General features: G+C 41.7%; 1 long non-coding RNA gene across 1 annotated transcript in view; it reads left to right on the top strand.

Annotated features, from left to right (window-relative positions):
* LOC130605291 (uncharacterized) overlaps positions 1-23,675 on the top strand; it is a 39,683-nt gene that overhangs the window by 14,643 nt on the left and 1,365 nt on the right. The window contains exon 2 of the long non-coding RNA XR_008973662.1: positions 21,024-21,130. This is a non-coding gene — a long non-coding RNA (uncharacterized LOC130605291). The remainder of the gene's footprint in view (positions 1-21,023; positions 21,131-23,675) is intronic.

Below are 23,675 nucleotides of genomic sequence, written 5' to 3'. Positions count from 1 at the left end.
CTTGCTGTCCCAGGCTCTGACACAGTATTTGGCCAGATAAGTGAGGATTGCCCATCCTCCCCAGGACCAACTGCTTGGCCAGGGGTACGGAGGAGGGCCACAAAGTGAGGGGGCGCATGAGGGGGAAGTGTGCTGAAAGCTTTGGGGCTCATAGAGCTTGCTTGGTGCTACTGCTGGAAAGTAATAGCATTAAAATTAATAACAGCAATAACAATAGAATTTAATTTTTTTCTTTTTAGTAGTTACCCATTCAGTGCCATAGACAGTGTAATACACAACAGCCAATATGACGATGAAGTCCCCACATCAAAACTAGAGGCTGCTTTTTAATCACAGTAAAGCTATTTTAACAAACTTTGGCAAGCTCAGCAGTAATGCAAATATTCCAAGTCATGCAATATGTGTTTAGAAGACGAGAGAAAGGGCTTAAAATTCATTTAAATTGAAAAACAGCAGTCATGCATTTCTCTAAACGTTTGTTTTCTGTACCATAAGCCACATCCTTTCAAATTTCCTCTGCTTGGCCACATCATTGGAATGAAGTGTCATAGGTGGTTAAGTCACTTTGACATCATCCTGATGATGTGTCAAGCATAGGAAATTTGAAAGGACAGAGCTCAGTAAGGTCTTACCCTAACTTGCCTTCTTTTGACAATTCCTCCCTCCTGCCCCGCACCCTCCCTGTTCCTTTTTTCAGCTTCAGTGTTTCTGAGCTCGGTTAACTCTTAAAATCCCTGTGATGAGGCTAATACGGCCGAAAGTGTGGGGATACCACTCTGCAGGTCTCCCACCTCTCTTTCAAAGCCAGCATTTTTAAAGCATCCAAATATTTATGATGATAGGTCATAAGTGGAATCAGTTATATTGAAATTGTCAGAGGAAAACTGTGCAAGTGAACCTCAGCTGGCAAGATGCATGCGGCTGCAGTTTCAGTGCGTATGACTGGAAGAGATCCTGCCAGCTGTGAGCCCTCTGCCTGGCTACATCAGGCAGCTAGTGGAAGCAGAGCCCATTGCGTAAACTGATTAATAACCAGTTAGTGAGGTTTCTTCCTTTAAACACTGCTAGCAGGAAACTGTTCCAAAAATTATGGCTCTGAGTAGGAAGCGGACTACGCAGCTCTTGTGCCAGAGCTGTTCTTCAATTTAAATAGCTATTTTTTTCTATGATCTCCTTTCACCACCCACAATGTACTCAGAGAAAAGAGTTCTACCTCTTCTCAAACTTCACCTTGCTGACCCAAACAATTGCTGTTATATTTTCTCAGGAAGCAGTCTCTCTACCCTTCTGAGAAGGCCCTCACTGCATTATTTTTAGTTTCAGTGCTTCTTTCTTGATAATGGATGAGCAGGAAAGAAAACAGTATTCTCCTCTGGACTTCCCACAGATTCTCATTTAGCGCTATTGCTTTCCTTTTACTGTTGGAAGTACTTCCCCTATATACTCTATATATACCCTATAGCTTTGGGGTTTATCCATGGATGCATCCTGTTGATGGCCCAGACCCATCCTGTGGCCCATTCGTATGTGGATATTTATTTCCAGTAGAAATTTTGGTTTAGGGGCAGGTGGCCTACACTCAACCTGTATCCATGTGCTTACTACTGGTTATTTATCTCTGAAAGGCTCAAGATAGCCAGTAGCAGACAGATGGAGGAAGAACTGTGTCTTTGCTCCCTCCATGCAAGGGCATTGCTCTTCGTTCTGTTACACATGATCTCACTTTCAGTGCGCCAGCCCCCAAGGTCATCCATTTCTTTCTTTCCAATTCTTTTCGTGCTTTCCAGTTTTATGTCATCAGTAAATATCTCTCATTTGCTGCTGTTTTCTGTGCCAAGGTCAGTAACGAAACTATTAAGTAACCAGGTCCTAAAGTCAATCTGTCAAACAATAGATTTCCTCCCACCTGATAATTTCCGTTTCAGCAGAACCTGTTGTGAGCTGCCCTTTAGGCAGTTCCCTGTTGACCTTATAGTTATTATACTAATAGTGAGCTTCTGCACATAATGTAGCCTTTTTTCCCTATTATTTCCCTTCATATCAAATGTTTACCTGAAATCCAGATAAAATGTTGCATTTCCTTTGCCTAGCAAAGCGTTTTTATCACCAGAGAATTATACCTGCTTATTCTTGCATGATTCAGTTTTGTTAAAGCCACGCTCAATTTCATACTGATTTGTATTTCTCCCTACATATACTTTCTTTCAAAATTCGTTCTTACATTTTGTACACTATTAAAGTAACGTTAGGCCCTACTTCTGAGTGTCCTATTTCCATCTTTTCACAAGAAGTAACGTTGCATTAGGTATGTTTAACCATAATGCATCATCCAATTTAACGTGATCAGTACAAAAGTTATTTCTTGATCCTGTTTCTCATGCCATCTCTTTCACAGTTCCAGGAGGGAGATCGTCCACTCTTCAATCTTATACATACGGTTAAACAGCTGTTTGCTTATTGTCTCAATTTTTCTTTCAAGGTGCAGTTCAGCTTGAATTTCATTGGTTTTCACTTTACCTGTATGTTTCCTGACAGCTAATGTAGCTCATTATGCTGATTCAATTTTTCCCTCCTGAGAAGGCTTTTTCTAAAACCTTAATATATTCTTTAAGGTGGTTATTTATCTCTTTCTGTCCAGAGTGCTTCCCTCAAAGTTTACAAAGATTTTTCCTTTGCTTATGGTACAGATTACAGATAGTCTTCTTCCCTTTGACTTTGAGTAATGATATTTTTCCTCTGCACTCAGGTTCTTGATTTCTTTTGGATAGCTCACTAATTAGATACCTTCATTTTTCAGTCTTTATCCATTTGAAATCTAAAACCTTAATTACAAAACTGCCTTTATTTATCCTTAAACTGTATTTAAACTGAATCAACCCATGATCTACTTGAAACAAGTTTTTATTTCTTATCACTTATAAAAACAAAGTGTAATTAAGGGTGCCCTCTTGTTTGATGAACCTTTTATCTCAGTTGATAAAATTCTCTGCTATCATACTCAGGAAACCTGGACCTTATCCTTAATATTAATATTTATTTTTCATCCTATATTTTTGCATAGCATAATATACTGCACTTATGTACTTTGAGTAGTTTTGTCCATGTTATGTGACTACTTATTCCTTTATGGTCTCTTGCAGCATAGTACATAATGTTACTCCACCTTATTTTTCTTTAACAATACATGTTTTAATCACAAACCATTCAATATGCCTGTTTTTCATCCTTGACAAATATCTTGCATTTTTGGTGAAACAAGATTTAAGATCCTCATCTACACATCCTAATTTTCTTTTTTTTTTTTTTTTTTGGGGGGGGGGGCACGACAACCTGAACAGTTCAGTTGTCCCATAATGATTGCTAGTTTAGTAACTAGATTAGAAATCACCCTTTCTCTAACAGTGCCATCACTTGAGTGATTGCTTTCAGTATCAACATTCAATTTTTCCTCCCTTCCAGTGTTTCTTTTGAAGGCTGGGACAGGTCGATGAGTAGTAGAAGGCTGAGGGACCTGAAGAAGGTACACAAACCGATGGTACCTGATAAAATGCATCTGCAGGTTCTGAGGGATTGAGCCGGGTTTAGAGTGCACTCACAGCCCAGAAACCAACAGTGTGCTGGGCTGCATCAAAAGGAGCATGACCAGCAGGTTGAAGGAGGTGATCCTGCCCCTCTACTCTGCTCTTGTGAGCCCTCACCTGGAGTATTGTGCGCAGTTTTGGTGTCCCCTACATAAGAAGAATGTGAGACCTGTTGAAGCAAGTCTAAAGGAGGGCCATGAAGATGCTCAGAGGGCTGGAGCACCTGATGCAGGCAATGTCCTCCACTTGGTCCTCTCTCCAAAAGTCCTCAGTCAAGGGCTGTTTTGGGTACTGAGCTGATGGTGGAGGCAGTCAACCACTGAAGAAAAGCCTGCTGGGACAAGTATATAAAACCAGAAGGATGGGATAATACATGCTCAGAGGCTGCCACTCAGGAGCAAAAAACACCTGATGTAGGTGATCTCTTGCAAGAGATAGGCAATAGGCAAATAGATCCCTTTATTTTTTCATTATTTTGGATTAACACCACTAATTACTTGTAATTTCTACCAATGCGAGAGGTAAGTCAGGTCCAGTATTTTCAGTCCTGAATAAAGATACTAATTTTTCCTAAAATACATCTAGCTGCAGACTCTTAGATATAATCATAAGTTAGAGATACTGTTGGTGTAGCTTCCCTCTCTTTCTCTAATTATTACTAATTACATTATTAAATGATTTTGATATGTAGGCTACATCCTCTCCCTGTATTCAAAGTGCCCTCTGCCTGAACTCTTCAAACCTGGCACAGAAATTTCTGGTAAAGTTTACAATACAAATGGTTTATGGAAATAAAGTGGCACTAGGAATGTTTTGACTAACTGTGCCAGTTCAAACCCACATAAGTCATGCAATGAATTGTTATGGTTTGAAAAGAGTTGCTTGCATTTTGTTTTTTTAAAGCGCTAATTAAATGACATATAAAGCTACTAACATCTTAGGTCAGGGAGAGTGCCAAAATGGACATTATAAAAATGTTCACTTTGGTATTAATTCCGTGTTTATGGGGCGTCTCATGTCTCCAAAACCTCCCTAGACCATTATTAATCATAACCTATCAAGTACATTCATCACATATTTTTCCTGTCATACGCCAAAGAATGTCTTATTAATTAAAAGGGTGAAAAACTGGAAAGGTTCCTCTTCTCTCCTATTGTTTTGTAGAAGAGGAAATGGTAAAGTTCAAACAGTAAATCTGTTCCTTTCCAGAAAATGTTCCTATTGAGAAAGTGAACTTCAATCACATTAAAAGCAAAACTGTTTTGCAAAGTTTGGCCTGAATCTGCCTTGGACTGCTTGCTCATCTAGTTCTTCTGAACTCACTTCACTGCAAAAGCAGGATTTGGCCTTTTAGCACTTGTGCTGCAAAATCCATGACTGTTATTAAAGGCATTTTAATTAAAGCCAGCATTAAAACTACATTTTTCTTTCAAACATCTATAACCGATAATTAGCAGCAAGGGGTTTTTCAAACCTCAGAAAAAATTGTTTGGGTGATACGCTATATGTGGTTTATAGATTTAAAATCCCTGGGGTTTTGTTTTCTGGGAAAGAGAAGACAAATCTCTGTTTTGAAGTTAAATGGGTTGAGTTTTCTGTTCATTCCCTACTGGACAGTCGTCCACATCTCAAAAGCTGAACATAGCCTAATTCACGACAGCTGTTTTCTTTACAATAGAATTGAATTTTATACAGCTCCATTCATTTTTGAGGTGTCCCAAAGCATTTAACAGTGGGAATCTATGCCAGCTTTCATGGACCATTGCAGCACGTCAGAGTTTTGCTTGATGAAGGTCACTAGGATTTGGGTTCTTGGCTGGTGGCAATGGTCTGGACATGGGGACCACCAGTGTAGATGTTCTGCCCCCAGCACCCCCTTTCCCAGCCACAGGAGGCAATACTGACAGAACCCTGGGGTTAAGTTCATGCCAGCTCAGAAAGTACAGCAAAATGCCCTTTTCTTTAATATCTCACCAATGGCCCCCTCAGCCAATTCTATAAGCATCACTCTGCTGAATTTCTACATTTTGTACGCTTTCTGTCCAAAATGTGAGCCATGAACTTCCTGCCTTGGATCTGCTGACAAGGCTGACTTGCTTCAATCTGGTTAGATTAGTTCTTTGCCACAGCAGCAGGCTGAGCAGAGCAGGGCAGGTAGGATCCTTCCACCCTCAACAGTGCTGTCATATCAAAGAGAAATCCTGGGTTAGTCACTGCCTGTTCACCAATTAGTCTATACATATCTGCAGGGCATATCTGGGACTCTAAGGTTAAACATCCATCTTAATCCTTATCCACAGATAACAACCTGAAATTTGCTATTCTGTATCTCACATACTTTATTTTAACCACTGCCTAAAAATGGCAACAGCAAAAATTTTATGTAAGTCTTAAAGTTTTAAGGTATAATAATTCAGACCAGCAGGCATGAGAAAGAAATGTCTCTCAGGTGCATATTTACTTCTAATTGGGATTTTAGTGTAATACAGTAGTTCTGTGGTCACACAAAGGAGTATTCCACAACAGAAATGTGGAAGAGCACAGGTAATAAGCTACTTCTGAGCTCACCATCAGCCCTTGCTACTGCAGGCAGCCACTTGCTGCACAAGTAAGGTAGACGAGTTGACAGTGAATACCTTTAGAAAGAACAGACCAACCTTTCCATCACCTACATCCACCCAACTTACTAACGCAGAGGATTGCTCAGAAGCAAATTTGGTTGCCTTAAGCTGGATACCTTAATCAAATCAGGATGACAAAACTGGATTACTCTAGAAAGTTTTTTTCTCATTAAAATGGCACTAATTAGTAATTTTGCCTTTGAATCAAATTGCTTTTCTAGACAGCCAGAGTTGGATAGGGCAAAGCTTTTCAGGACAAATACATAAAGTACAGGTTCAAAATTGCATCAGAGGTTTAAAACCAATAAACAAGTTACACCAAGTTGTGCTCTGGAGTAGCATAAACGCAAATGGGTGTAAATTCCACTCTGCTGTGTTTCTGTGAAATCAGTGAAGTTACACTAGGGCTATGAAATAACAGTTTTATTGTACAGGAGCAGGCTCACCTTCTTTAGAGGCTGCAAATGGATTCCAGCTATCATGGAACAAATAGTTTTCGAGAATGGATATCCAAAGTGAAATTTCTACAAAAGAGCTGAATAGAGGCTTTCATCACCATTATGTGTTTAAAATAAACCAATAAGATAACGAATGTTATTAAGTATAGGTAGAAATCTCATGGTGCCAAACAAGCTTTGGAGACTGAAGTCATAGTGATCATGAAATCATGAGAAGGAGAGAAAAGGAAAAGGAAGGTGCAGTGAACAGACATCAAGCAGTTTCACGGTTGGAAAAACGATCTCCTCACCTGACCTCCAACATAACACACTGCAAGAATGTAGCAGTGAAAAATAGAAGTGAAAATCAGCTGGGATAAAAAGAAGAATAAGGTATCAAGCTGCTCTGAGTAAATAGAATAAGAAGAAAGCAAGGTCTCAGCAAAGGCACATGTTATAGGGCCTTCCAAATACATGTATTGCCCAAGGCTGATGTTTTCCAAAAGCCTTTTTTCCATTTCCCATGTTAAGCAGAAGGGTGCATGATGCACCATTAATCTTGAAAGAAGCCACTTTTACTTCCAGGAACAGAGTTTTCCAAGCTTGGCTCAAAGACTGCAAGTTCTTTTTACTGGTCCTGTTGTAGGTAGGTTTTAGTGGGTGATGACATTCATCTGTTGTAGCAAAGGATAAGTAAGATTCCACGTTCCTATTTTTCTCACAGGAAGAAATCCAGATGTGCATTCTTAGTATTATCTTTACCCTTATTCTGAAAAGTTCCCATTCACCTCAAAAGCTTGCTCAGCCAAAACAGAGTAAGGATCCAGGCTATGTCTTAGTACATAGCAGTTAAATGCTGCAAACAAGCGAATAAATGGGAAGATAAATGTATATGAGCTATAATTCTTATCTCAGGGCTCTGTTCTCCTTCTCAGTTTCCTACTTACTTTAATCACTGACTAGTTCTTTAGGAAAAATCCTCACAACTTTGGTTTCCTTGGGTGGAATTTGTCCAGTAACTGAAATCTGGTTATCCCAGTCTAAGTTCACCCTTTGAAGTCTCTCTATAGAAAGAAATAGCCATCTCTGAAGAGTGAGTCACCCCATTCAAGCATGTCCATGGAAGATAGCTGGGATATTATGCCCTCTGGGGGTGCTTATTTTTCTCTACTTCTTATAAGGGAAACTTAGATACTTCTTATATATATGAAGCTGGACAAGATGAATTTCAGACTTTGTGAGCAAATATATTAACACAATCAGATGAAAAATACTTTTGTTTTTTTTCAAATTGCTAGACATATGTTTCTGTCCTTTCCTGCCCTTTTCTAAGTTTCTCATTTCTTTTTTCCTGAAGATGTAGATCTCAACAGCTTCTGTGGAAGAAAGAAAAAAAATGCTGATTGCCTCCTAAAATATACTCAAGAACAACCACACAGTAATCTTTATAATTCACAGCCAAGCACCTAGTTTGTTAAGTAGTCATTAAAAAATGACAGTTCACTGCAACTTCTCTGTTGTATTTGGAAATAGCCTAGCATCTTTTCATGTTGTTTGGAGCCTTATCCATGTCCATAAAATTTTCTAGTCCCTTTAGATTTGCTCACAGGTTTTAAGGTATTCAAAGACCTTGTGGTAGTGACGTCCATGGGCCACTGAAATACCCAGTGCTACAGCTTCATAGCCTTTTAAACTAAGATCATAACCTTATTAATGATGATTAATCTTAATTCCCTGGGGGAAATGGCAAAGGGCAAAGCAGCAGAAGTCTCACTGTTTGCATTTGTCTCTGGCTGTACACCCTGGCTTTCCAGTTCCTTGGCATCGAGGCTCCTACGTAAATAAGCCTGTACTTAATGTTAAGTCCCACTGAAACCAGCTGGCAGGGATGTCCCCTGTCATCTGCTACCAAGTGCTCTCAGAGGCACCAGAGAGAATGACATGGGCTTCTGGTATGACTCAGCACTGCTGCTCTTCTACACTATGTATGAATTTTGTTGATTCAGGGCTAAGGTGCATACCATGATTTACCTACAGCCAGTGGGGGATATGTTCTCCTTTTGCAGTGTATAATTAAGGTAATTCATCTTGCATCAGGCTAGGGTTCTGGATTAAGCCCAAACAGGAGCTAGCATCATGTGATATAATTTAATTAACTTACTGCCAGCTGTGCTTTGCTGAGCATCTGGACTTCGGTCATTCATGTTGAAGCTTCTAGTTAATTGCAAATACCATCAAGATTGTGATGCAGCCTGATTGCACTTACCTTCTAAACATTGTTTAATTGATTTTGAAATCCTAATCTACACGTCATAAAGTTTATTGGTCATGTTAATTGGCTAAATCTGACATTGGAATGATGGAGGGAATTGGCTAATTCAACTAGACGATAGAATTAAAAAATCCAATGTCCAGATAATCCTGTTGTTAATGTCACAAGTTCCTACTCTATCCTTTTTCTTTCAAAAACATTTTTACAATTAAGATTGATTACAAAAGGCTGATTATTCTAAGGCTGATTACTTTCAGTGCTGCAGAGAGAGCTTTTCCTCTCTCTCTCTCTTCTTCCATTGAAGTGTGGCAGAGGCAGCATTAAATGCAGTTGTGGCTTCAGAAATGTTTATGGTAGGCAGAGCCTTCAGATTAGCATGACACATGGAATTTGTGAGCTGTTAGATTCAATTTCAAAGCATTAGGCTAGGATTTCACATTTTGTTTTTATAAAATGCAAATAGACTTCAGTTGCTTTGTTATTAAGATGAATTTGAAACATTACTCAGGGAACAGATATGGAACCCATACTCATTACACAAGTCTTGCTTCCTGGAGTGGATCTCCATTCTTTTTTCTTTAGGATTTTCTCTGAGATGTTAAGTAAACTGCTACTGTGAGACAGTCCAACCAAAAATCTGTTTCCCTCATAAATACGGGAAAAAGAGATAAGGAATGAATGAAATGAACTCAGAACGGAGCATACAAAGTCTTTTCCATGAGCATGCATTGAAGGAAGAAAATTCCAGTACACACTGGCCACAGAACAAGTGCTAGTGTATGGCGGACCTTCTCTGCATGATAAGTTAAGGCAAATGAGTTGCCTTGTCTGGCACCAGGCATCTTTATCACTGGTGGTGATCACACCATGGCTTCTAGATGGAAGGAGTCACTGCTGGTGTAGGTAAAGATGGAGGATCCTGTTCACAGAGCAGGTAAGCCAGAGAGCTCTAAATCACAGTGGCAGCACTATTATCCTGAACACCATGGTATACCTTTGACTGTGAGGAGAAGACCTAACAACAAGCATGCATGACACCTGAAGGTCTACCCAAGGACAGGTTAGCTAAGGGGCCCTTGCACTGCAAGAAGATGTTCTCCGGAGGACAGTCAGTCACAGGAGTGAGCAAACCCTGTGACTATCCTGCTACATGTACCCAAACCAAGCGCCAGAAGTCTGCCTGCAAGCAGCCAACAGACCGGCAAGGACACATATGCATTGCTCCTGGTGCTCCTAGGTTCTGCCAGAAGAAGGTGGAGTGGCCTTTTCAGTTGTTTCAGGCTGCTGTCAGATTTCCAGCCATCAGGCTGCAAGCAAGACCTCAAATGTCATGCAAGATTTCAAGTTAGCTTCTAGTTGGAGTCTCTGAGGCGAAGTCTTAATCTGAAGAATAATTGAATAGCCTGGTTTTCTAACAAAAAAAGGAAGACCAACACCTGCTATAAAAAGCATTTTCATAGGATCACAGAATGGTTTGGGTTGGAAGGGACCTTAAAGATTACCCACTTCCAACCCCTCTTCTTGGGCAGAGAAACCCTCTACTAAAACAGGTTGTTCAAAGCCCCATCCAACCTGATCTGCTCATGGCTGTGATTTTTAGTCCTAGTTTTAGTCAAATATTATGGGAATGCATTCAAATGTCTGTGGATTTCCAGGAATTTGCAGCCAGCTCTCAGTATTCCAGTTTTCCCATTGTGATGCATGATAAACAGGAAAGGTAGAATGATCACTTGAATTTCTTGCTCATTGTGCCTATAAATAAGAGAATACTTTAAAAACAAACAAACAAAAGCTTCTCTGCATATTTCAGACAAACATTGTGCTGACTAAAAAAGGCTGAACCAACCAGCAGGGTTGGTCTGCTGGTCTGAGCTGACATGCTTGCAGTGGTCTGTGCATGGCTTAGGAAGGAAGCATGACTGAGTGTTTCTATGGAGATTAGAGAGAACAGGTCTTGTTTCCTAGGCATAGCCTTAATTAGCAAATGCTTAAAGTTAGGAAGATCTGTTGTTTTTACAAGGACATTTTGTTCCAGAAGTGGTTGTGTTTTTCTCCTTTGCTCAAGCTGAGAGAGGCTGGAAGGCCAAAGGAATCCAGGGTGAACATGAGCTTTCTGACTCTCACATCCACACCACCTGCCTGAGAGGTACCACATTGCAAAGAGACCTGGACTCTGAAGCTGCTGCTTTGCCACAGTGGAATCAGGACAGATTTCCCCAGAACAAAACATGTCCTCTTTAACTTAAAAATGTGTTTTGTCAGAATAGACATTAAGCTTTCTGGATGTATTTCTTTGGCTATCCCCTGAGATTACCAAAGAGTGGGCTAAACGAGATGAAGTCTGATGCATCTGTGTATGTACAGATACTTTTGGAAAGATGCATATACCTATATGCAGCTATATCCTGTACATAGCAGAGCCCTGTAACTTCTTTCATGTGCAACATCAACCAAAAGTTTGTTATCTACTCAGTGCTGTTAAATCTTGTCAGCATGAATATATAAGGCTAGAACAGTGATCCAAGAGAAGGGGTTTCCCTTGAAACCCCAACATGAATTCCCTGTGCCTCATAGAGTGGATACAGCATGTTCTTAAACCTGAACAGTTTTGCTTCCCACTTCAGCTGTGGTTCATTAAATCACTTTCTGATGCTGGGTCAGGGTGGAATTGGTTACGTTGGAATGAGACCCATTTTCAGACAAAACTTCTATTTTCTCCATTTTTCCTTTCACCGCAGATTTACATCCCCAGTCTTCAGCTTGATAAAACCACTTCTGCCCCTTTGCTTGTGCTTAAGTGGAGGCACATTCTCAAAACCTGAGTCCTAGCTAATTTTATAACTCCAAAATGCAATACAGATCCTGTTCCTGAGCACTGGAGTAATATTTTAGCAGAGTGGGGCTAGTACTCAAGTGAATTAGAGTTGTATATGTAGGTCCAAGCTGTTTTAATGTTCTCTTTGAAGTGTGCTGAGACCAAGCCAGACTCTTCTAGCTGTTCTGTCATTTCTCTTACTCGTTATACCCAAGCTGAGGCATTTAAAACGTTGGTATTAAAAGTCTATAATAGCTCTCATTGTTATTTCTTAAGTCCTATCTCTTCAAAGTCTTCACATGCAGGCAAACTTGACAGATACAGATGTCTTGGAGAAAACAGTATCCTCATCCTTTCCTTTTGCTTCTTGGCTGTATTTTCCAACTGCTTTTCAGGGGAATGTAGTATTACAAATATTTCACATAAAAAAATATGACACCTCCCAGACTCCTGAGGCTGCTCTCACAGGTTGCATGTGGATGCTACCACTTCTGGAAAGGAGCTATGCAGTAGGACCACGCTGGCTGACCCAGCATGAAGAAGTGTCTGGTACCAGAATGCCTCATATCCATGTATCTACAGGGGGTGGTTTTGGCATTGACACTGAGCAAGTGACAAGAATATATTTGGCTTCAGTGTTTCAGCTTTGCTTGTATCCCTATACTGCTTTTGTTATCCTCTGATGGATAAAAGTCACCATCTGTCAAGATCCATACGGGTAGGATCCAGATCTCTGCTAATGCCTCATTCCCGATATCCTTTAGCCAGGGCATTAGTGCTCTGTTGTACTCTCAGAGTTGCTGGCCCGGGAATGCAAGTAACTTCCTGGCCTCTTTTATGGGGCTCTGAGGAGAAACCCTGCTGCAGGATGATAACATTTAAGCGAGATTCCCCAGGGGCATTGCATTTGCAGGCGCCAAGTAAATGACCCACCACACTCGTACTTGCATGATAAGGAACTTTACCATGCACTTTGCAGCCTGCTTTAATATTACCTCTTTCATCTCCTGCTTTTTTTAAAGGTATGCCTTTACAGGACATCTGTGGGTAGTGGGTGGCCTATACAGGCAGGAGAAAATGTGCTCAACAAGAGGGTTCAATTCCACTGCCACCATGGATCTCATCAGCTGTGGAGACAAAGCAGCAAGTACTTAAGCTATAAAACCTAACTGTTTTACCAGTGTTCAGGTGTAGGCAATAACTGCTTCACGTGATTCACATTCAGCTTTCAGAGGTGCACAGGACCACTGCCTCAAGGTGGTGACATAAAACACTACAAAAACCCTACAAAAGGGGACAGTGGAGCTTTATATTCATTTTCTGCCTTGATATGAAGAGGATTTTACCCTGGCTGTATGCTGGGCCATTTTGCTAGCTGGGAGGAGGTGGTGAAGAGGAAGTCATTTGCCGTGAGGCAGATGCATGCAGCACTGATTCACAGGCATTTTCCATTTGCTCTTTCTCACGCATTACTTCTGCTTTTTTTCTCTATTTATCACAGGTGCAGGACCCTAACAGTATTTCTGCAAGTACAACTGTTGCCTGTGTTGGATGTCGAATTCATAGAAACAAGACAACAGACTTTGGTAGAACGTCATTGGTATTAATACTGCGATAAGGACACGCAGCTCTAGTATTGCATAAACATATGACAGCTGATGTTTAAGAAGAGAGCTCAGGGCAAAGGCCTGAATGTAGTATCTCAGCACACTGGTGTACTGTAAACTGGATTATGTCTTAGAGTAAACTCTCCTTCATTTAAGACACTGCAACAGACCGCTAAGCACATGTTTCCACCCAAAACAAAGGCAGCTCAGGAATTTGAATACTGTGGGAAGCTGGGCTTTGTCTGGGTATTATTTTGGGAAAGGAATACTTGTGGGTGGATGAGAGACAGTTCAGGTGGGGAAGGAAGGAGACAGCATGTGGGAAACAGGCAGCAAAGGGTTGCTGCAGCTCAGCAGAGCTGTGTGGATGCCTGTCCTGGGAGAAGCTTGAGAGGTCAGAGAGCTGGCTGGGAAAGATCTGCTGCTGTGAGAAGCTGCCTCTGGTTGTTTGTCTCCTACTGTGTTTATGAGAGCAGACTCTCTATATTGTTCTACATAAAAAGAATTGCATCAAAAATGCTGGTCTCTGCTATTAATATCTTCGCTTGGAAAAAAACTTAAGGGCCCAAATTTTGTACAGCTGGAATGGTGTGGGATTGCCTTCATTTTAATGTGGCATGTTTTCTAGTAAATCTTTTGGTTTCTCCTTTTCCCTCTCAGTTTTTGCTTGTTGTTCCTGTTGTCTCCGCTTCTCAGGAGAGGCAACAGATCTCAGAGTGGATACCCCATCACCCTGGGGAAGCCTTTTCTCTGCAGCACAAAACTGAAGGTCCTGTCTGAGGGTAGAACTTGGTCCCGCCATGCGGCTCAGCTCTTCTGTGTTAAGAGCTGATGTTGATACCTCTAGGAGAGGCTGAATTTCAGGTACTTCACATTTATGCATCCAAGTAAGTTTAAGAAGTCTACTTGTCCAGCTGGCCATTTATCTGTGCTTCTCATGGATTCCTTTGACTTAGATGAATAATGTCCAGCGGGGAGATATCAAAGCAAAGGTTATGGACAGGGATTATGACAAAACAGTGATACTTCCCAGCTGGAAAAAAATCCCCAAAGTCCTACTGGTTTGATCAGAGCATTCTTAGTAAGTGAGAACATGAGGTACTATTTGTGCGTTCCTGTCAGGTATTGATCTAGACAAAGTTCTCCTAGTGAATGAGTGCATTTGTTAAACTCCCCTTATTTCTCCTCACATCTGAGTAGGCTTCTGTAGTTGTTGATAACATCCTAATGTGTCTGGGGATCTTTTCTGTACAGACCTGACTGTCCTGAACCCTGGAATAAGAGTGTCTGTCTACAGTCAGTGGGCAGCCAGGGGTCCAGAGGCATCTCCGAGTACAATGGTGACAGTCCAGCAAAGGAGAGATCTACAGATGCTATCTTAAAATGAGCAACCATCTCAAAAGTGAAATGGCACCTGATCAAGAAAATGGCAATGATTTAGAAATTCAGCTCAAATAAATGTGAAAAAATTTAGCCAGAAGTCTCTTGTGATTGTGAACTAGCCTATAGTAGAATCATAAAATCATAGAATAGTTAGGGTTGGAAAGGACCTTAAGATCATCTAGTTCCAACCCCCCTGCCATGGGCAGGGACAACTCCCACTAAACCATCTCACCCAAGGCTTCGTCCAACCTGGCCTTGAACATTGCCAGGAATGGAGCATTCACAACCTCCCTGGGCAACCTATTCCAGTGCCTCATGATCCTTACAGTAAAGAACTTCCTCCTTATGTCCAATCTAAACTTCCCCTGTTAAGTTTGAACCCGTTACCCCTTGTCCTGTCACTACAGTCCCTAATGAACAGTCCCTCCCCAGCATCCCTATAGGCCCCCTTCAGATACTGGAAGGCTGCTATGAGGTCTCCACGCAGCCTTCTCTTCTCCAGGCTGAACAGCCCCAACTTTCTCAGCCTGTCTTCATACGGGAGGTGCTCCAGGCCCCTGATCATCCTCGTGGCCCTCCTCTGGACTTGTTCCAACAGTTCCATGTCCTTTTTATGTTGAGGACACCAGAACTGCACACAATACTCCAGGTGAGGTCTCACAAGAGCAGAGTAGAGGGGCAGGATCACCTCCTTCGACCTGCTGGTCACGCTCCTTTTGATGCAGCCCAGGATACGGTTGGCTTTCTGGGCTACAAGCACACATTGAAGCCAGCTCATGTTCATTTTCTCATTGTCCAGCACCCCAAAGTCCTTCCCCACAGGGCTGCTCTGAATCTCTTCTTTGCCCAACCTGTATCTGTGCCTGGGATTGCTCCAACCCAGGTGTAGGACCTTGCACTTGGCATGGTTAAACTTCATGAGGTTGGCATCAGCCCACCTCACAAGCGTGTCAAGGTCCCTCTGGATGGCATTCCTTCCCTCCAGCGTATGAACCGAACCACACAGCTTGGTGTCATCGGCAAACTTGCTGAGGGCGCACTCAATCCCACTGTCCATGTCAGTGACAAAGATGCTGAACAAGACCGGTCCCAACACCGACCCCTGAGGGACGCCACTCGTTACTGGTCTCCAGCCGGACATTGAGCCATTGACCACAACTCTTTGTGTGCAGCCATCCAGCCAGTTCTTTATCCACGCAATGGCCCATCCATCAAATTGATGTCGCTCCAATTTAGAGACAAGGATGTCGTGTGGAACAGTGTAGAATGCTTTGCACAAGTCCAGGTAGATGCTCTACCCCTGTCCATCAGTTCTGTAGCCCCATGATAGAAGGCCACCAAATTGGTCAGGCAGGATTTCCCCTTAGTGAAGCCATGCTGGCTGTCACCAAGCACCTTGTTGATTTTCATGTGCCTTAGCATGCCTTCCAGGAGAATCTGCTCCAAGATTTTGCCAGGCACAGAGGTGAGACTGACTGGTCTGTAGTTCCCTGGATCATCCATTTTCCCCTTCTTGAAAATGGGGGTTATATTTCCCTTTTTCCAGTCACCAGGAACTTCACCTGACTGCCATGATTTTTCAAATATGATGGACAAACATAAAAAAAAGTAGGGAAGGCAAAGGAGTAATACGGAAAATTCTGAGAGGGAGGATCACACTGCAGCCCATAATCACAACCCCTTAGATGAAGCATGCTTAGACTTGAAAAGTAATTCAGATAGAAAGATCCCTGTGGACCCCTCCCTTCCACCTCCCTGAGTTCTGATAATGTTCTGGGAGGTGTCACACTTTCTGCTGAGCTGTTTAAAGCAAACAGAGGAGCTAGAGAGGTCACCTACTAATGGGGATGCCACCTTACTGGGCTTCTGTAATTGCAACCAGCAGTCAGCTCACTGCCATCTTTCTAAGTCTCTGGCTGCAACCGGCAGGGAAAATAAAACAGCAGCCACTAAGAGTCAAAGAGCTGTGTGCAATCTGGATTGTGCATTTAGGCAGTGTTTATTTTTAAAAGCTATTATCTACCAGCTGCTCATAAACTCTGTTATGCCCTGCAAGAATCTTTGTACTATGTAATTGCCTTGCCTCTCTCTAAATGCATAGTCCGCTGGTTTGAATTAGCTGCTAGCTCGTAGTGATTATGGTCATCATTCATCTAGAACAGTTCAAATCAGATTTAGAATTCGTGACATCACCTATGTACAAGTAGTGTCTGTACAGCAGAGGCACGCTGTCCTCAACAAAGGCCAAACCTGCTTTTTGGTTTCCTATGTTGTCTTACAAAGTGTAGAACATGTATAGTTTATGCAGGAAAGCCTTTCCCTCCTCTTCCACTGCAGGTAACGTGTATTGTAGTTAGTGTTGTTTGAGACCTTAATTATTGTTCTAAAAACTGTGCACATGCACAAGTGCATGTTTAACCCACAGGTTCTGTTTAATCCAGCGCATTTACAGAGAGTGTTTGTTGCATCTGTAATGTCTGTGGACATCTCCTTCTAACATCTGTGACATATTATTTAATGTTTCTTCTGGCTCTCCAGTAAACAGAAACCATATGAAGGTTCAGTGTTGGTGCTCTCTCGAATTTACCTATGCTGGCCCTCATGTTAAGGTTGGAGGGCTACCAAGAAGGAGTGGGATAAAATAAAGTGTGGATGTACCTTGTATATAGAAGATTTCAAAGATTCCCTCATTTAAACAGTGACAGGCATAGCTGATGTTTTGATAAGATGCTGTGCATTGGTAGAACAATAGAAATATGCAAGAAATGTTGGCAAACCTGGACACAAGTTTGACTTTCTTAGTATATAGGTGGGAAAGTTTTATTATTATTATTCTGTTTCTTAATTTGTTGGCTATGTCCTGATAATTTGAACACCAAATAATTCAGCAACACCAGGGAAAGATCTTTTCCAAAATACATGTTCTCTGATTATGCAGCAAAGCTGCATCAATGTTGCTGAGTTGATGGCACCAGTTTCCACTACAGAGAAAGGATCTATTTGTAGAACATCTCAAACTTTTCAGAAATGCTACCCATAATGAAAAGTTGTCTTCTGGAAGACCTGCATAGTAAGGAAAGCTTCTGGACTGCATTTTCATTTGTACCAGTCTCAGTATCAATAGCGTTTGCCATTACGGATAGAGTTATGGCCCAGTTTTTGTACTGAGATAACATGAACCACAATTACTAACTAAATCTTCATATGTGAAGTAGGCAAAGAAATCCTATCACCGGGATACTGTCAGCAGGTGAGTTTACCACTTCTTGGGGAGTTAAGGCTGGATTGGGTCAGCCTTAAATCCTCCTTCTGTCTCAGTGCTCCCTGTAACAACTGTAGGCATACTGTTAATGATTTTCAGTGCCAACATTACAAAGATAAGAAGGCTGGTCATGCTAGAAAGATGATTTTAACAATCTATGCATGGCAATGCGTATGAAGCTCAGAGAAGTCCAGTCATCAGCAGGGTAGGCAGGAGAAAAGAGGGAGAGAGTGGATACTAATACAATAGTACAGATGATGGATTTGGATGGATAAAAGTTATCTTTAAAGGCTTTAGGAGTATGTTTTTTAACACTCGCCAGCACTCAAAGCCACTTGAATATCTTTTCTAAAAGCCTGCTTATTTTAAGACTGCATTTGAAAGGTTTTTAATACCTTTCCAGGAGTAAACTGAAAATAGGGTATCTCTCTTAAAGTATCCAAAGAATAAAGCCTTTCCACATGTGTAATAATAATGTTGAAGGTCCTTGCTGAACAAAATTATGTTAGCCAGTGTCTGCAAAGCAAAAATCAAAGTAAGGACCATGTTTTTCCTTTAAGCGATACGACTGAGTCTTATCAGTCAGTCAAGTTTAGCTTGAGTATTTCTGGAGAAAGATTTTCCACTGTCAAAAAATAAAAAGCTGGATGCCCAGTTTCCCCTCTTGTTTGCCTTGCTGCAGTCCACTCATATAATTAGAGAGGCTGATTTCCGATTTGTGCAATGAATTTGTTCAGAGCAAAATGACAGCAGCGGAGGTTTAAAGTTCCAGCTATGAAATTCCTCATTTTTGCTGGTTTATATCAGAGCCAAGAACATACATCCTGCAGCTTTTTATGATTTACAAGAGTGATATTCACCTTCCGCAGAAGTAAGTCTGTTTACAAGGCTGGGTTTACTCAGGTAATTCAAACAAGGCAAGTCTTGTTTTCCATCCAAAACCGTTCTCCCAGGAAGCAGAAGCAAACCCACCTGACCAAGCTAAGTCACCACTCACAAGTACTCTTATCAGCAAAATGTTGTCATACAGCATCAATCAGAGAATAGGCAGCCATACAGTATTGTAATAAAAAATGTATTTGGCACTTCCTCGACTATTCACTGTTTTATTGAATGCCACACTCCTCTGAATGACGGCGGCAAATTCCAGGGGACAATCCGGCCCACTCTCCCTGCAAGACTGGAATTTTAATGGTTCCGATAAGAGACGGCCATTCCTCATCAGATATTGTGGTGTTTATTTTAGCTTTTTGCCTCTTTTGTGGCAACTGTGTCTGCACACTGGCCTTCGGTATCAACTGATGACAGTCAGTCCTTTCAGAAGCCTCACCAAGGCACTTGAACCATCCATTACGCGTGGTAGCATGAGATAAATTTATCAGAAACATTTGCACAATTCAGCAAAGGAAGTGGTGCACTCTGCATGTTTTCTGCGGGCTTGGGGTGGAGCATGGAGAGCACCAAATGACAGAAAAATTTGGTTTTCAAAAGCAGACTGTTCCCTCAGTCAAGTTTGCTTCAAGTTTCATCAGTGCCAAGTGAGTCTACAGTCAATCTGGTGCCTCTGCCTGGACGTGTGAATGAAATGAGTGAAAGACCCAGTCATGCTTAACATTGTTTTACATTTCTTGGTTTTTTTGACTTCCTAGGATTTAAACTCCAACAGGTTAATGCGGTCAGCTAAGCTGATGTTTCACTTGCAGCCCAGTTCAGGACATTAAGGCATAAAGAACAATATGTACAGATCCTTATTTTTACAAGCATTGATCATCTGATCAAAAATCATACTATTTACAACTTTTACAATTTCCAGCTGAAGAGCTGAACTGTCACATATCAATGTAAGTGTTCTTCTTTCCTAAACAGATGCTCGTTACAGTCTACTTTTCAAATCAGTTTTCCCTTACTCTTTAAAATAGAAAGAGAAATACTGTAACAGGCAACTGCAGGGTATGCTGATGGGTTTGTCATGAATTTCCTTCAATGTATCTACCAGCTCTTCCCCAAACTATTGGCTACAGCTTCAACAGTCAGACCACATATCAGTTAAACACAATGTTTTGAAGCAGACATATATCTTAGATAAAAATATGTATGTACTCTTGATTTTTGTGGTACAATTTCTATGTCTGAATCTAGAACGAAGGTGGAGCAAATGCCCGTGACAGATAACTTACTTGTTGGGAAAAGCCTTCTCCCAAGCTGCCAGTGAAAACTGATCTTGTATTTCTTGGTGGATGGTATCTTATTGTGCTGGAGTTCTTCTTTTCTGCACATAAATCAGAACCTGCTCAGAACAGTAAATGACCCCTTTTTAAAATGTCACTGTGCTGAAACAAATGCAAGCTTCCCATAGCCCCCATGGGATTTTCTTGAAGTCCAGAAGCAGGCTCATGGCCAAGATGTAGGATGCAAAAATGGGGCTCAGCTGTGTTCTAGCTAAATATTCTCAGAGGTGAGGTGTTTTGCCTCAGGGAGCCTCCATGTGGCTTGTCTTTAGACCTTTTAAAGGTTATGGTGATATATCCCTCTGGGACTCCTACAGAGCTGCATGGTGGTAGCTCTGGCAGAGTCAAAGTGCCTGGCTTGGCTGAAAGTCGCCTTCACCCATCACTACTGACAGCCCTCCATGACCATCACAGGTTGGAACAGCCTCCCACTGACCCTTACCCTGGCAGCTGAACCTTGAGGAGAGTGCACTCAGGGCCCCGAGAGCCAGAGATTTAGATGGCCTTGAAATTAATAGCAGTCATATTACTGAACCCTCAGGAAAATTCTTGAGAGCAGGACCAGCAGTTTGACATGTCCTTTCCCTTGGCTTTCAATTGCAGTTCATGTCCTAGCTGTTGCTTATGCTTTCAGAAAGTTCAGCCTATGAAGGCTGTAATTTCCCAATGACCCTAAGCAAACACAGAACTTGTGCAAACACCCACATTTCTGTGGTCCCCTGGAAATCCTCTGTTTGTTTTGCTAACATTTTTTGTGATAATTCATGTTTTCCGAACATGGATTCTTAAGAAAAACATAATCTGCTTGATTTTCCAGGTGGATTTAAGCATTCAGTACGTGAGCCATGAACTCTGGAGAGCACTCCCCTAAGGTCAGCAGCACTGGGTAAGGCTCTGAGGAACACAGTGTGGGATGCACCTCAGGTTAATGGCTTGCAATTGCATGCAGCCTTTCCTAAAGCTGTGTGTGTAGTTAATGTGTATCAGAACTCAGCAGGACTATTCAAATTACCTCAATTTCCCAGTGATTTATGATATGTGTTTCTGAAGTTATTTATCTGTCTGCCTAGTGTTGCTGGCCAAAGCAAAGAGGGGAGACACAGATGCTGTAATCCATTTGAGCAAAGGGTCAGATGTTTTCAGAGACAGTACAAGTTGGATAGAAGAGTACTAAAGGACTTTAAAGTCAGAAAACTAGCAGAGAAAACTAGCCCAGCCCAGAGTCAAAGAAACTGAAAGCCTTTCCTCATTCCCTTTCTACAGTGAATCATTTCCTGACTCTGGAAGATGGATTTTGTTCATATAATTAGTTTTCCAGGGTGTATTTTATATTGTAGGCTGGAAGTTTTTTATGATATGGCGCTTACGATTTTCCATGATGCTGAAAAGTTAGGTTTCTTTAGTGGAGAAAACCCACCTCAGATACAGCAGTTACAATAAATGGGCCAAATTCTGTTCTCACTTACAGCTATTCAACCCTCATCCTCAGTGCATGCAATAACTCAGCTTAGTAAAGGTAGTGGATTAAAGACCTGGGGTTCCAAAATCCACCCTGAGATGCATGTGTGTGGCTAGGACTGAAATCAACGGGAGTCCCATGTGTACGTCCGGGGTAGGCTTTGGCTCGTGGTTTTTATTGTTTGCGCCAGTGGATAAAGTTGATTCCAGCATTATGTTTCTCAGTCAGAGTTATTTCTACACCATCATGCATCAAAATGTTGGCCTCAACCTCTTCTTCTTGGTGGTAGCTTTGAGGAGTATTTGTTTTCTGGTTAGTTTGGGCCCAGAACTGATCATTCTCAGGCTTCCCCTAACCTCTTTTATTATTTTACTGATGGCAGATTTAGCTGTTGGCTTACCTTTATTTCCAAAACAGATGAATTTTATCCATCTCTAATATTAACCAGATCCAACTAGTTGACAGAGTTAAACCATTGTGGGCCAGACGCTCAGCTGGTGAACTGCAACCCCATTGATTTGGGCACCTTGTCTGGGAGAGTCTGACAGGGGGCCCAGGAGCAAGGGGGAGGACGGGACAGGGGGGACTACACCGGGGCGACAGGAACAAGGCGAGCCCCAGATCACAAGCATAGCAATGTAGATCTGAAGGTCAGCTTGCTGGGCTCCTTCAGGTGCTCTGAATTACAACAGGGAGTCCTATTAAATCTGCTGCTTTGTAACCACAAGGGAAGTAATCCTTTAGGATGTACGCTTTTCTTGCAGTTTCTTGGAGCTCAGGACTTAGAGAGAAATGTATTCACAGAATGGTTTGGGTCGGAAGGGACCTTTAAAAGTCATCTAGTCCAAGTTCCCTGCAACGAGCAGGGGCATTTTCAACCAGATCGGGTTGCTCAAAGCCCCGTATTTTTTTATGTTGGTAGTAGAATGATTCTGAATGAGACAGTAAAAGCTTTGGCAAAGATCTAGGAACAGGAATGAAAAGGGTAAGTGGTGAGGAGAGGAATTTCATATTGGCACCATGAAGGCATGTGGACATTCTGCAGAAGAGGCTGAAAGATCTGAACATTTAAGGGTCACAGGAGGGCTCAAGCTAGAGGGGACTCCAGAAAGTCTCTGTGTAGGAACCTCCTGCTCAAAGCAGGGTCAGCTATTATCTTGATATTTGGGAAAAATAAAGCGACAGTAACTGGAAATATTACCTACTAAATTTTAGTTTTAAACATGACTTCTCTCACAGCTCATATAGCCTTTAAAAGAAAGTCTAGTCCTCAATCTCACGGGTTTATCTGTACTTTTGCTTCTAGCAGTTGCTTCTAGAACAATTTGCAATAGAATTGTAAGTTCTTTACCAGGTGAAAATTTGGCATCAGGTGCTGAGTGCAGTTCACCAGTGTTTCATGGCTGAGAGCTGTTAGTACTGACAACAGGCTTCAAATTTAACAGCAAACTGGCACTGGTCCTCGTACACTTTGTGTGCCTGTTACCTCCACTTAGGAAGCCTATGGAAAGACAGAAGGATTAATTTGTCCTGGAGTGCAAGGTCTGCAAGTTGCAGAGGCAATGACAGTTGCTGCAGCCATCCACAGCAGTCACTTTGCTATCGCTTTTTCATTTTCCTTCATGTTTACTGGTAGCAAAAATATTGCAATGTGGAGATTAATTCCTGCAGAATAAATCGCAAGCACATCTGTGAAGAATGGTTTCTCTCAGAGTGGCCTTGGCTGTAGTGCACATGACAATTGCTGTATTTCTTGAGAAAGACAATACGCTCCCTTTGTTTCCCTAGTTTATTACAGGTTCTTTGCTCTGTGTCTTGGTCTGTTCATGTAAATTCCTATGGACCTTTGTTTACAGCTTTTGAACTGAGGCTATGAGGTCACATCATAGACTTCTGGGGAGAACAAAAGGTGCTTTACATGGAAGAGCTGCGTGTTGTGTCTTTTCTGCCTTGTGAACGTGGTAGCAACTCTCCATGACCACGCTTGGCATGTACGTGCCAAAATTCTGT

Source organism: Pezoporus wallicus, unplaced genomic scaffold, assembly GCF_028554395.1.
Source record: "Pezoporus wallicus isolate ANWC-B61680 ecotype Strahan unplaced genomic scaffold, APGP_CSIRO_Pwel_v1 contig_2871, whole genome shotgun sequence".
Lineage (NCBI taxonomy): Eukaryota > Metazoa > Chordata > Aves > Psittaciformes > Psittacidae > Pezoporus > Pezoporus wallicus.
The sequence above is the reverse complement of the archived record's forward strand: the minus strand, read 5'-3'. Positions and strand labels throughout refer to the sequence as shown.